We start from the raw sequence: 13,559 nt of genomic DNA, 5'->3' as shown, positions 1-13,559 counted from the left end.
TGGGGGGGACAATTTGTTTTCGCGCTCCAATGAGGGAAGAAGCAAACTGGCAATATCGTTGGGAATATAGGTCGGCTCTTTGAAAATCAATGCAAGCGCATTTCAATCCCAAAGATCTCAAGAGAATCAATAAAGTACAACGACTTACCAACGAATTGCCATCTACGTCTTCCGGGTGTCCAAACATAGGCCGTCGGATTGCCTCTTCAGTCGGACTGGGGGCTAGTTTTGAGCCACCACACTTCCGTCGACTTCCGATACTTTTACGAAGGCTAACGATCTTCGACTCGCAATGTACTACGGCGACAATTCGAACCACGGCGATTTTCTACTTCGGTTACAACTCCAACTAACTACGACTCTTTAACAAATCTTCCAAGCAAAACGCTCCATGACTTGACCAATTATGCTCTCTAGAGCCACTGTTCAGAATATTTTTTTTAGATATCAGAAAACATAAGGTATAAAATGCATTGATTAGAACGCAATAATGTGTTGAGTATTTTAAAGCATTTCACACTCTTTTCAACGAATTCTTTATCAAAAATATAAATTTCTTTTGACTCCGAATCACCCAAAAAACATTTCATGAGAGAAATTTTCAATGCCACATTTTTACCACGTAAAAAGCTCTCTTTGTTTGAATATTTTTTGGCTACTCGCAATACAATAAAAAATTATCTCGTGTTTTTGCCTTTCTTACAGAATGGTGAATCTATCGGTCGATTTGACAGATCATTAATCATGGGTCTTAGATCTACCTTTATAGGTATCTATCGAATCAGCTCGACGAGTTCTGACGATGTCGGAAAAAGTTTTTCAAAAAACGAAAATATAACAAAATAGTTTGAAATTTTCTTTTTTATAGTAAACATCATAAAATGATCACGTGTCCATTTGGCTTGCTAGCAACATCCAGCATTCACTAATCAAGATGATAAAAGAAATGACGTCATTTTTTCATGACGTCATAGGCGCGATAGGCAATGGGCGCGCTTGCAGTAGCCTTGACAAAATTAAAAAAAAAATACAAATATGACCATAAGGAAAAAACATTTACAAAATTGACTTCGAAGCAAAAGTGACAAAATTTTCAAAATTTTAAATTTGAGAAATTTCATCATGACGATCAAAGCTTGACCACAGGAAGGAATATGTCGCATATTCAAATTTCACAAAATTGACAAAAGTGACATGGGCATATTGACATATTGACCAAAAAAACAAAACTAACATAAATGATAAAACTGACAATATTGACAAAATTGTCAAAATTGTCAAATATTACAAAATTTGCAAATTTGACAAAATTGACAATGTTGGTTCTAAATATAAAAAAGATAAAATTGCCAAATTGATCAAATTTTTCAAAACTGACAAAATCGGCAAAATGGATAAATTTGATAAAATTGACATAATCGACAAAACTGACAGGATTTAGAACAATGACAAAATTCTCAAAACTTTCATAAACATTTTGACAAAATTGATGAAATTGACGAAATTGACATGAATGACAAAACTGACAAAAATCAAAATATTTGCAAAATTGATACAATAGTCGAATTAACACAAAATCTACATTATTTAAACCATGCACAAAATTGACAAAATTAACAAGATTGACAAAATTTTGATGTCAATTTTGTAAATTTTATCAACTTTGTTGAATTTGTTAATTTTGTGAAATGAGTCAATTATGTAAGTTTTCTCCATTTTGTTCATTTTGTAAATATTTGGAATGGATTTTTTTTTCAATTCTATAATTTTTTTTCAATTCTGTCAGTTTTGTCAATATTGTCAGTTTCTTGATTTATGTAATTTATTGATAATTTGGCTATTTATGTATGTCAATTTGGTAAACTGTGTCAATAATGGCATTATGGTAAATTTGATCATTTTTCTCAATTTTATCATTTTTTTCAATTTAGTCAAATTTGTCATTTATGAAAATTTCATCAATTTTGTCAATTTGACTAATTTTGACAGTTTGGTAAATTTTTACCAATATTGCAAGTTTTGTCATTTTTGTTTATATATTGTCAATTAGGTTAAGTTTGTAGTCATTTTGTCAAGTCTGTCAGTTTTGTCAATTTTGTCAATCTTGTAATTTTTTGTTTATTGTGTGGTGTTTTGTAATAATTCGTCAATTTTGTCAATTTTCAAATTTTGACGTTTTGACAATTTTGTAAGTTTTATCATTTTTGCCGTTTTGTCATTTTCATCAAATTTATACATTTTTACGAAACAGTCATTTTGATAAATTTGTCTAAAATTTAATTTTTTTTTCCAGTTCGTTTACTTGTCATAATTGACGAAATTGATCAAATATACAAAAAACTTAAATTAGCATAATTTTCAAAATTTTCACAAGTTTAGCTGATTTTGCATTCAATCATTTGGTATTTCTATATCCTCGCTTTCTTTTCTTCGGAGGTTCGCAGAGCAAACGTTTGAATTTTTTGAAACACTTGGTCGGGTAAGGAGTATTTTTTTAACTTTAACTGCTTATTCGAGTCTTATCTCATGTTTTATGTGCAGTAGAGTAAGTATGCAGTAAACTTTATAAAGAATAATAATGAAGTGAAACAAGTATTTCAATTCTACCTTCACATGGTTCTCGACAATTTTTTTTCGGCAGCCAAGGCATAAAATACATAAAAGTTAATCAGCTTTTGAATTTCCTTGTGCATAAAATTATCCCCATTTTATTTGATTCTTCTATATTTTTTAATGACATTTAGTTCTTAAAAGCTTTTGCCTCTAGAACGTAATCCAGAGAATATTAAGAGCGAGAATAGGGCACAGTAAATTAGTATAATTAGGCTGTTGGGCAGACGAAAATGACAGCTTCATGCAAAATGAATACGATTCGAAGCAAAAAAGCAATTTTATGGGATTATTTATGAACTCTATCGAAAAAAGTTTAATGTACGGCACAGTTTTGCGATGGCAGATCATCTTTTACTTGACTGTGGATTTGTTATCTGACTTCTCCAACGGTTTTTTTAAAAACAAAAATGAAGATTTTGCTGAAATTTCTAACCGAATTTCGCGACGATAGCTTTTAATTTCATCCTCCTGGTACAAAATTCTTTAAGACAAACTCGAATACGTTAATAAAGGATCTGGGAGAACCGTTTATTGTGACCTTCAAAAATTTATAGCTTAATTTTTATTTGTTTTGCATGATTTTACCCTGGTATTCAATCAAATATTCACATAATCATTCGAAATTTATTTGATGACTCTTTTTTAGCTAAAAGTGCATTCGTTCTTGGAAAAAAACTAAATTTAGTTGAATTATGATTTTACCGCATATGAAAAATTCTGATGAGGGCCCAATAACCCTTTTGTATGTGTGTGGAGCAAGAACCATATTGATTAGAGTAAATTTTTGGAAACCATCCTCTTCAGACACATCCAGCATAACAGCGTCCCGCAAACAAGGTATTACACTAATAATTTTTGTCTTGAAACTTGTCTTGTCATCGACCTTGATTTTTTTCTATTGGAATCTAAATTGATAAAAACCTTCTAAGCTTCTTGTTCCCGAGTTAGGTTAGGTGGGCTCCTTTCTCGAAGAAGTTTGACCGAAAAAATCCCACAAGACGAGGTAAACATCTTTCATTAAATCTATTTGATTGCTGAACTATTATGCAATCATTTCCACGTCCTGTCCACGAATTTGTTATTATTGATTGTCTTTGATAGTTTTAGCGAGCATACGCACAGCATGTGAGCTCTGGGACCGCCGGTTGATTTATAACTTTCGCGATGAACGTTTTTGTCGGTTCACATCTTCCGAAAAATAAAATATCTTTTGGTTCGGATATGACGGGTATCATTATATACACCTGAAGAACAAAACTGAAATCACAAAAAACTACATCCTGTTAGCATTTTCTAGGATGAATTTTACCTGGTTTAGGAACATGCAAACTGGAGAAAAGTGGTAAATTTGTTTCGATCGTATTTTTAAAATGCTTGCTTAACTTTCCTTTATTTTATAAAAAAAACCACTTCAAGAGTGGGTCCAGAGAGTATGATTTGTGGTCATAATTCACAGGTTTAAGTTGCACTTCATTCAAAGTCAACAAAGTTTTTTGTATAATATTATACTATGAACGTTTGGTTTATTTTGGAATTTTGGACAAAACCGTTAATGAAATTATTTTGACAGTGGCTCCAGAGAGCAGAGTGTTTGAATTTGAAACTGAATCTTAAGCTGATTTGTGTTGTCAATATCTTATAACTCTTTTTTCAAATTGAAGGGCTCAAGTAACCTTGAAGACCGTTTTACTGATAGCCTACCCAGCAACGCCATAAATATGATTAAAGCTCTCTGAAATTGGGTCCGAAAATACAGCGAGAATCCTTTCGTTTTGTGTATGAACACGTACCCAATTTCAATTACCATTAAGCACCGTCGTCGTCGTTGTCGTCGCAAGATATCAAGGAAAACTATGTAACTAACCCCAACCGCTAGATTGTTGTTCGGTTCTGGCTAGCTAGCGCTGTTACGTGTTTATCTCGTCTCCGGTATTATTTTCGTGACAGGTTTCCCCACCCGCACCTAATAAGGGATGATTTCATCCTCTCACCCACACACATACACTTTTGGTGTGTTTATTTCTTCTTCAGTTCAGGGTTCCTGTTCTGGTTCCTGTCTAGCTCGTCAGGACGGATGTGTAAACATTTCACTGCTGCCATGTTGTAGCTGTTGTGAGCTGTGAGCGAGCCGTATCTGTTTGCCTTCTCCTGTTCCCTTGCTAGGTTGTTTTTTTCCCGAGTGCGTGACCCGATGCTGGAACCCAGAATGACTCTAAATTGATAGGCATTGCCTTCCCTTGAGGACGGGTGGATGGGCAGTCCTACTCTCAAGAAAAGGAAATCCCCCGGTCAGGGCTTAAGGTCGTAAATATTCACAAAGTGACTGCCAATTTCATCTGGTTGTTCCTAGTTGAGATGCCACGCGAATCGATAAATTTATGGCGTTGTTTATCGGACTCCGACAAGTAGGATGGATCCATTTACTTAGATGAAGTAGGTAGACGATGATGGGCAGCAACTGAAACACTTGTTGGAAACTGTTCCAGCCGAGGGTTGGTTTTCGGTTAACGAGACTTGGAGATGAAAACCCAAAACGAACTGTGCCTGTGATAAATGGGTTCCGGGTTTTGGAAATGTTTGCACTTGGCCAATAAATTAATGAGAAATTTCAATTTGAGTGACTTGGTACTAAATCAGGGTGAAATTCTACCAACGATGACATGAATGTTTTTCGTCATGGAGCGTCATGTACAACATAATTAGGAAATTGAAAAAAAAAAAAATGAAATTCTTTCAAATAGCTGTGATTATCGAGCAAGAATAGGATTGCATCCTTTATTTTCTGACCCACAATTGAAACCATACAAGCTTGACAACAAAAGTCAACCTCTCTTTTTACTTCTTTCTCACTGAAAGTTCAGACTATATTGTTTTACTTCCATAAGTATTCAATATTTGCATCTGCTGCCAATGTCAGTCAGACCAACCAAACCAGACCAGTTCTAGAAAAGCGAAGAACTAACGATGAAACCCAGCAGCAGGAAAATTAGGTCACACAAATAAGTGTGACACGGATCCCTTCTCGCTTCCCATTCCAGAATAGTGCTTCAATTTCTCGCTCTTCGTATGCTTTCGTTTGTTGGATCAGATGTGCTCTCGGCAGTCCCTTGTTGTAGGACACATTCAACTTCAGCAGATCCCTCCGAGGGAAGAGCGAGAGAGACTGTCCTAGCTATGTATAAGTATATGTTCAATACGGCTTCATTGACGCTGAACAATGTTGCTAAAGTCCTATATCAACCACCAGAAAAGCCCCATCCACACATGCTGTGTTTATATGCTTACCATAAACTATCGAAGGCAAACTTTAATTCCTCATTCTCGAACCGAGCCGGGGACAAAGTTTGCATATTATATTATGCCATTAATTGGATTGGACCGAAGATGTGTCCCTCGTCTTGGGAGATTTTTTCCGTGCAAACTTCTTTAGAAATGGAGCCTATCTCTTACCTCGGAAATAGGGAGCTTGGAAGTTTTTCAATTTGGTTTCATTCGAAGCTTTGGAAGATGACAGGCGTTAAAACAAAAAATTATAGAGTAAAAAGCTTCTGTTTTTTTTTGTTTTGTTGTAGATGTTGTAGATAGTTATATGCAAGGTTGCTGAAATCACAGAAAAATCTATAATTTCACAGAATTTTGAGCAAATTTTCATCACCGAACCTGTGTCACAGAACATAGAATTTTAGAAATGTTCACAAATTTTACAGAATTTTTAATTTTTTGACGATTTTTTAAAATTATATAATTATATGTCAATAATCATTTTGGATTATTAGCTTTGAAAATTTCATAAAACTTGTTATGTTAATAAAATAGTCTTAAGTTAAAATGTAAAAACGACGCAATTTTATATGTCTGTTTAATGAAATAAATGGAAAAAGTATATCACAAAAAATCATCATAGAATTTTTGAGAAAAATCACAGAAAATCAGATTTTTTTTGTCAAAACACAGATTTTTTTCAGCAACCTTGATAATATGTATTTAGGGAAGAATTATGTAAATTATCATCAATTTTTAACGTTCTTTGGTCGTTTATTGGAGTGTTATTTAGTTTTTGAAAAAAAAAAAAAAATAAAGTGGCTCCAGAGAATAGTTGGTATAATCCTTAATCAAACTTAGCACACTATCATTCAATGACCTTAAAAAGGAATCTGGAAGTATTTTGGATCATATTTAGTTTTGTTACACAATCGGTAAGCAAATAACTCCGGAATTGGCTCCAGAGAGTAACACTTTTGAATTTAAAACTAGATTTTAAGGTGATTTTTGGAACTAAAACAGGACTTTTACTGAATCCAGCGATTCGAATTCAAAACCTATTTCAGCAGAAATAAGACTTACTAAAAAAGAGTGTCAGTGTGTCATGTAAATTATCATCAATTGTAAAAAAATTAAAGTGGCTCCAGAGAACAGTTGACATGAACCTTAATCAACCTTAGCACATTATCATTCAATGACATACAAATTAAATCTGGAAGTATTTTGGATCATAATTAGTTCTGTTACACAATCGGTAAGCAAATAATTTTGAAAGTGGCTCCAGAGAGTAACATTTTCGAATTTAACACTAGATCTTAAGGTGATTTGTGCAACCAAAATATGACCTTTCCTGAACCAAGCGATTAGAATTGAAAATCTATCGCAGCATAAACAAGACTTACTAACAAAGAGGATCAAAAGTGGCTCCATAGAGAAGAATGGAAAACTGAATATTGGTGTTTGTTATTAAAAATCTATGAAGATAACACTGATCATCACGAAATTCCGTTGCTGTTCTCGAATTTTTTTCGATCATATCAATTTCGACACTAGATGATTCTGTGTTTTTAGTGATAAACATTTTGAATAAGGTACACCGAGGTAAAACATTAAAACAATCCTTACATTGGAAACAACCAGTTAGAAAAAGAAACGGCGATTAAAAATGAAGAAAAAAGAGTTTATTCACAAAAAACTAAAATTTTCTCTTCAAAGCCTACCTGGGGTAAGCGTGGACGGCTTTATACAGGCTTGAAATTTACATATTTTTTCAATTTTCTCTCCTTCATCCTTGACAATTTAGCTTTATTTAGCATTCGGATCATGAAAAGTTAGGTTGTTTTGTAGTAAGTATATATTTTCGATAAAATCGGATCTCGTGTGTTGCAACGTAAATTATACACAATAATCATTGAAAGATGCCTTACTAATAGCACCATGAACTTTTTAAAAAATTTTGGACGGTTCGAGGAATAATGTAACGTATTCAACCAAGAAAACACAAATTTGTTGAAAATTTCCTGGAAAATCATAGGAAAAATCTGCCGTCCACAGTTACCCCATGAAGCAGAGTAAGTGAAGACACCAGCAGTCCATAAAAATTTACGTGATAGCTTTTTGCGCTTTGCTTCTTTCAAGCTCATCTCTTCAGCGTTTATAAAAAATATGTTCTGCATCGCATTGAACGTAATTTTATAAAAATTTATTCACTGCTGATTTTTTATTGATTTTTTCAAGTTGAACTATACGAAAAACCGTTCACGCTTACCCCGGTGTACCTTATCGAAAAAAATATAACTATTTTTTAAATAAAAATTAAATTCACAAAACTGATAAATAATTACTCTGTTATGATTTGATACCTCACACTTTTATAAAATATCTGAAACTGTTCTTTCTAGATCAAAATGGTACAGTTTCAATGCTATCAGATTTCTGAGGTCAAAATAATCATGACAGTGATTCCAGAGAATTTTTAAAATTTAACCAGAATATTTTAATTAATCTTACGAGCTTTTGACATAATTTTGCTTCCTACACGCACAAGATGGGTTCAAAATCGATGCATGAGGAAGGCATGAATATTTTAATTTTTTAGAAAACAAAAACATTTTTTAAAACTTTTGTTTACCGTTGATAGGTTGTGTAGGAAATCAAAATTCAATGCGTGTTGTTGTATATCGTTTGAGCGAGAAAAATTCGTTTTTGGTTCTCACTGCTTCCTCTGTATTTTCCTTTGTTTTTGTAAGTTTTTTTCAACAAAAAAAGCTCAACTTCAGCTAGTCAGAACAAATTTACGTCACAAGACGTCACAACCATTTTATATTCAAACGCTAGGGTATTTTATTCTGAGCAGCCACTATGAATGCTGAATTACTTTTTTTGCGCTAACAGAGATATCAGGAATTTATGGAGGGTCATTTTCACACCACAGGAATGATTTTTTTTTAAAAGGACCACTGTGGTAAAACGATAATCGAATTCAAGATAGATAGTTAAAAAAAGTTAAACTAAGAGTATGGGTTAAATTCAAAATCCTTTTGTACTTTCGAGAATAACTCCTTAATGTTTCCAGTTTTTTTTTAAACTTAAATAAATTAATGCGGGAAAGTAAAAGAATATGTTTGGGATTCAAATCAGATTTAGTTTCAACTCTTGTAAACTCGATATATTGAGATCTTCAATTTTGAAATATTTATACTATAGATAATGTTTAACAACCAACTAATAAAATATATTTCCAGTTGAATTTTCCAAAACCTGAGAATTGTGTACAAATTATTTTATCAAAAAAAAATCATCATTAATAATTCATGTTATTTTCTAAATCCTGTAAAAAAGATTAAAATAAACATTTAGATTTTTTCAAGAATGTAATCTTGAAAATAAATTCAGATTTCATTATGTTTCCAATAGTCGTTTTCACCTGATTTGTGTTTTTTCTTGAGCAATTCCGATTCTGAATTTTGTATTTTGAACATGAATGAAAATTCTGAATTCATAATTTAAAATCGATTGTTGAATCTAAATTAAAACCGAAATTCCCAATAATTATGCACCAAAAATGGCATTTAGTAACAGAATCCATGTATCCAGAAATCTCTTATTTGAATTTTGAATCTTTGATTTTCTATATGAATTCTTTCTTCAATTACTTATTCGTAATTCAACTGGTAAATCTGAATGAAAATTCCGTAGATGAAACTCTGATATTTCAATTATGAAACTTATCTAAATTTCAATCCTGCATAAGCATTGAAATTAAATATTTCAAATTCAAATATTAAAATTGGTTTGTAATTTTAAATATTTTTTTTCCATCTAATTTTAGTTTCAAATGCAAAACGAAGTTTCCAATAAGGATTTTGTCCCAATGATGAACCGAACTGAAAATCAATAATAATGAACTGGATACAGATTCCACAATCCGATCACAGGCAACAAATTTTGATTTTTATAAAAAGTTGGAACCAAAATATCGGAAATGACTCATAGCTAAGCTTTCCAGATATTTTTTCACACTTATTCGGGCAGGGCAAATTCGGGCTATTTTATGTAAAAACTTTGCAGAATCCATGCATTTGATTTCAAAGTTTACAATCCAAAATCATGACAATAGATTGAGTAGTCAATAAAGCTAAGCTAAGCTAGCAAAATCATGACAATAGATTGAGTCGATTTATATTGATTTTTTGATTTAGTATCGTTAACAACTTTTATGTTTGTATGGAAAAATTGAATGTTTTATTCTGAAAAATCTACATCAATTTTGTTTTCTCTATGCAACCAAGCCTGGTTTAGGGTTTTTTTTTTGCCAATTTATAAATTCTTCAAAGGTTTCAAATATTCAAAAATTTCAAAAAATCATGAATTCTAGTTTCCAAACTATGAGTTTTTAATTTGAAATTGTTACGGAATCCGAAAGAAATGACCGACCTGGAACTTTGGCGACGACTTTTAGCATGAAAACACGGACACGAATTGGAACTTGGAATGTTTTAACTCTTGCCCAACAAGGCAAACTGGAACAACTTGCTAGAGAGGCTAGCCGCCTCAAGCTTGAAATTCTGGGACTGAGCGAAGTCCGTTGGCCTAATACTGGAGAACACAAGACACAATCCGGGCAAGTCCTGCTTTACTCTGGCATACGAGGAGAATATGCTACTCGGGAACGAGGAGTTGGTTTCCTGTTAAGCCCGCAGGCCTACACGGCCCTCATTAGATGGGAACCGATAAACGAAAGAATAATCGTAGCCAGATTTAGAACACGGGTTAGAAACCTTACAATGGTCCAGTGTTATGCGCCAACTGACGTTGCCGACTTGCAGGAGAAAGAGCAGTTTTACAGTCAACTGAACAGCGTGGTTGAGAGAATTCCGAAGGGTGACATTCAAATCCATCTGGGCGACTTCAACGCAAAGATTGGCTCCGACAATCAGGACCTTGAGCGCATCATGGGGCGCCATGGCCTAGGATAGATGAGCGAAAACGGAGAACTGTTTGTAGAATTTTGTGGCAACAACAACATGGTGATCGGTGGATCGCTCTTCCCCCATCGACCAGCACATAAGGTCACTTGGGTATCCCGAGATGGCCGAACAGAAAATCGAATTGACCACATCTGCATCAGCCGAAAATGGAGAAGGAGCCTTCTTAATGTCCGCAACAAGCGAAGCGCAGACATTGCATCTGACCATCACCTCGTCCTTGGCGAGATACGACTGAGAGTTGCGCGTGTCCAACGACGCGAGGAGAAAGTCGGGTGTCGATACGACGTCAGCCGGTTGGAGAATCCAGAGGTGAAAAGGGCATACGTTGAACAGCTAGAATCCCGAGCCTCGGAGCTGCCGACAGACGGAACAGTCGAAGAACAGTGGTGTGGAATCAAGAATGCCTTTATCACGACGAGCCATGGTACCCTCGGTAAAGTTTGTGGAAGAAGGAGTGAATGGATGTCGGATGAAACTTGGAGGATGGTCGATGATCGGAGAAAGGCGAAAGTCGGAATTGAGCAGGCATGTACCGGGTCAGCCAAAGCAGCCGCCCGCTTACGATATGCGGAGCTGGAAAAGGCAGTTAAACGAGCTTGTAGACGAGACAAGAGAGCCTGGACAAACTCCCTAGCCGAAGAGGGAGAAAGAGCCGCCGCCAATGGAGATATCCGATTACTTTATGACATTTCTCGTCGCCTCAGTGGTGCAAGGACTAATGCAAGAATGCCGCTAAAAGACCGAGCAGGTCAGTTATTGACCGATCGAACAGATCAGCTCAAACGATGGACTGAGCACTTCGAACAACTCTTCCGAGTCACGAATAGCGATGGCCAACAGAATCTGCAGCTCGAAGCGCCAACAGTAAGTCGCATAAATGGCGTAAACTCGGAAGCGCCTTCGCTGGCTGAAATAGAAGCGGCAATCAAAAACATGAAATCCAACAAAGCACCTGGGATCGATTGCATCCCTGCTGAAATGCTGAAAGCCGACCCTGCCCTATCAGCACAAATGTTGCACCATCTTTTCGCTGACATCTGGGATACTGCAACATTCCCGGCCGACTGGATGCAGGGTATCCTCGTAAAGGTCCCGAAAAAAGGAGACCTGACAGAGTGCGGTAACTGGCGAGGCATAACGTTGATCTGTACAACCCTCAAAGTACTCTGCAAAGTGATCCTGAACAGGATCCAGGAGAAAATAGACGCTACACTCCGACGGCAACAAGCTGGATTCCGATCTCGACGATCATGTGTGGACCACATCACAACGCTACGAATAATACTGGAACAAATCAACGAATTCCAGGACTCTCTTCTGCTGGTGTTCGTTGATTTCGAAAAAGCATTCGACCGACTTAACCATGAAAACATCTGGGCGGCTCTAAGGCGACGAGGGGTCCCAGAGAAACTAGTCCATCTCATCGAAGCACAGTATGAGGCATTTTCGTGCAAGGTCTTGCACGACGGTGTCTTGTCCGAACCAATCCCGGTAACTGCTGGAGTGAGACAAGGATGTATTCTATCACCGCTACTTTTTCTAATCGTAATGGATGAGATTCTGATTGGATCGATTGACTGTGCACCGAACCGAGGATTGCCGTGGAATCCTTCAACAATGGAGCAACTGAACGACCTTGACCTGGCTGACGATATTGTTTTGCTCGCCCAAACACAACCAGATATGCAGAGCAAACTCGACGACCTCACCGAAAGTTCCAAGGCAGCAGGTCTCAAAGTCAATGTCGGAAAGACCAAGTCGATGGAGATCAACACAGGAAATCCCTCCAGTTTCATGGTAGCTGGGCAACAAGTTGAGAAAGTGGAGTGCTTCCAGTATCTTGGTAGCCAGATTACGCCTGATGGTGGTACCAGAAAAGACATCGAAACCCGGATCAGAAAGGCCCGATTTGCATTTGCGAGTCTCCGAAACATCTGGCGGTCACGCCAGATCTCTCTACGAACAAAAATCCGAATCTTCAACTCAAACGTCAAATCCGTATTGCTGTACGGGTGCGAAACTTGGTGCACATATGCGGTAACGACGCGAAAACTGCAAGTATTTGTAAACCGCTGCCTGCGGAATATCATCCGCGCTTGGTGGCCTGGCAACTGGATCTCGAATGAGGAACTACATCGCCGGTGTCATCAAAAGGCGCTAGAAATCGAGATTCGGGAACGTAAGTGGAGATGGATTGGGCACACGCTGCGAAGAGATGAAAACGAGATTTGCAGAGAGGCGCTAGATTGGAATCCAGAAGGTCATCGAAGAAGAGGCAGACCCAGAAATTCGTGGCGGCGAAGCCTAGCCGCTGAAATCCGAACTGTCGACGAGAATCTTGACTGGAACCAGGTGAAGACGCTGGCTCCGGATCGTCAACAGTGGAGGTCTTTTACCACGGCCCTATGCACCGGAGGATCGGCGCGGGATCATTAAGTAAGTAAGTAAGTAAGTAAGCTCATATTTAAAATTCTGATCTGGAATTACGATGTTTTTTTTAACGACTGTTACTTGAATTTAAGGTGATTTGTTCAGTTTTAAGTCTGTTCAAATAGCAAAACCGACTATTTATTTAACGTTCAAACGTTTCAATTCATATAGGATCGCCATCAGTGACTAAAATGTTTATTGTATGTTAACCAAATTTCAAAAAGTCTTTACAAAATTAACTAATTCTTACCTAAAATGTGTCGT

Source organism: Uranotaenia lowii, chromosome 2, assembly GCF_029784155.1.
Source record: "Uranotaenia lowii strain MFRU-FL chromosome 2, ASM2978415v1, whole genome shotgun sequence".
NCBI lineage: Eukaryota > Metazoa > Arthropoda > Insecta > Diptera > Culicidae > Uranotaenia > Uranotaenia lowii.
Note: the sequence above shows the minus strand (reverse complement) of the source record.